This window comes from Corythoichthys intestinalis, chromosome 5 (genome assembly GCF_030265065.1).
Source record: "Corythoichthys intestinalis isolate RoL2023-P3 chromosome 5, ASM3026506v1, whole genome shotgun sequence".
NCBI classification, from domain to species: domain Eukaryota; kingdom Metazoa; phylum Chordata; class Actinopteri; order Syngnathiformes; family Syngnathidae; genus Corythoichthys; species Corythoichthys intestinalis.
The window spans coordinates 11,029,789-11,031,715 of NC_080399.1; the positions used below are offsets into that span (position 1 = coordinate 11,029,789).

The following is a 1,927-nucleotide window of genomic DNA, read 5'->3' on the forward strand; positions in this document are numbered from 1 at the left end:
GGCTGGAATTTTTTAGGCCCGATCTAACCTCTACGGGCTTGCTTTGAATGTAAAGCAGCTCTCTCTACAGGTAAACATGAGAATAACAATACAAATGGGGAAACCAAATCCATTGCATCACCGGAATTGCGCAGGGAAGATTTTTGAACGTACTTATATATTTTAAAATGCGCTGAATCGATTCAGCGTGTTGCCCGCATCGAATCGAATCGTCCCTGCCCCGCATCGGGATGCATCGCCGCATCGATTATTGTTGACACCCTTACAGCCTATATCTCTCCAATCTTGTAATCTCGATGGGTCTTGTCCTATTCCATGTCAGGTCGTGTGGGCACATTGTTTGCATCCTGATTAGCGTCTGGCTAATACATGTAAGGTCCAACATAAAATTCAACTTCAAAAACTTGGATCTCCTCACTTGCGCTCGATCTATCCCTTATATCGCTGTTTGAATCCTTATTTGAAGGGCTTCGTATGGCGGCCATATGGAGCCTTGCCATCGCTGTTCTTGGTGTGACGTATCACTTCCAGGTTCGTCCCCTTTCAGGCTCGAACTTTGGAAACGTGATTATTTTGTCAAATATACAAAATATAAATTCTTTTTTCCATGCTTTATTTGTTGAACAATGTTTAATTAAATGAGAACTTTCCACCCATATCTAATCAATATAACTATCAGTTGAACTTCTTTCGTAAACTAGGCTGAGCGGTCAAAGGTGCTGTGTTCAGGTCGCAGTCTCACCTAGAGGCGTGGGTTTGAATCCCACTTCTGACAGACTATTTGGGCAATCTAGTTGAAATGACAGCTGCATTAGCTACACTGCAAACCTATCTAGTGATGACAGTATGTGACACCTGATTATCCTCAGTGCTTATAATCTCCTGTAGTGTGCAAGTAGGATTTCCAGTCAGGACGGCCGAGCGGTCTAAGGCGCTGCGTTCAGGTCGCAGTCTCCACTGGAGGCGTGGGTTCGGATCCCACTTCTGACAAGCTATTTTGGGCAATGTAGTTGAAATGACATCTGCGTTAGCTACTCTTCAATCCTCACCATGTGATTACAGAAACGTTCTCAACCACTGACAAGGAAATGCACTCTTTCTTTTAAAGACTAAATAAAAATACTATAAAATTTAAAAACGCGTGGCCACAATCAAAGCACAGATTAGCAAACGTACATCGCTGCGAGCATCTCCCGCATGTGCATGTGCACGCACGCACACATCTTTATATCAAAGAGCCCTTCTTGAAGCTCTGCATAGCCAACAGGTGCTAGATTAAATGAGACACGTGGAGACAAAAGCTTAGTGTCTGTTACTTGGCCTGTCAACACAGAAGTCCGGTCAAAGCGCCTGAAACCATAAAGAACTCCTTGTGTTTGACCAGAACCAGTAGACCAAACGAAATGTGGAATAGATTACTTAATCCAATTTAGTCATCAGAACTGCCCATTTGTTAGTAAACGTGTCAACAACATGGTGTCAATTTTAAATCAATATTCAGTTGGTTTTGGGAGTTGTTGTAAGATAACATTAAACACCCGAGCTGTAATCACCCCTGTTTGTTTTTGTTTCTACACTGCAGATCAATAAGAATCTGCCTGCCCACAGAACTGGCCCTGCTTTCAATTCAACACTAGACCAAATACAGTGGGGCAAATACGTTTTTAGTCAACAACCAATTGTGCAAGTTCTCCTACTTGAAAAGATTAGATAGGCTTGTAATTGTCAACATGGGTAAACCTCAACCATGAGAGACAAAATGTGGAAAAAAACCCTGAAAATCGCATTGTTTGATTTTTAAAGAATTTATTTGCAAATCATGGTGGAAAGTAAGTATTTGGTCACCTACAAACAAGCAATATTTCTGGCTGTCAAAAAGGTCTAACTTCATCTAACGAGGTCTAACAAGGCTCCACTCGTTACCTGT

The 1,927-nt window shown here is 41.9% G+C and overlaps 1 non-coding gene across 1 annotated transcript; it reads left to right on the top strand.

The window, feature by feature from the left end:
- Positions 1-907: 907 nt before the first annotated feature.
- trnal-cag (transfer RNA leucine (anticodon CAG)) lies at positions 908-990 on the top strand. Its single transcript has one exon. It is a non-coding gene; the product is annotated as a tRNA-Leu (tRNA).
- The last annotated feature ends 937 nt before the right edge of the window (positions 991-1,927 follow it).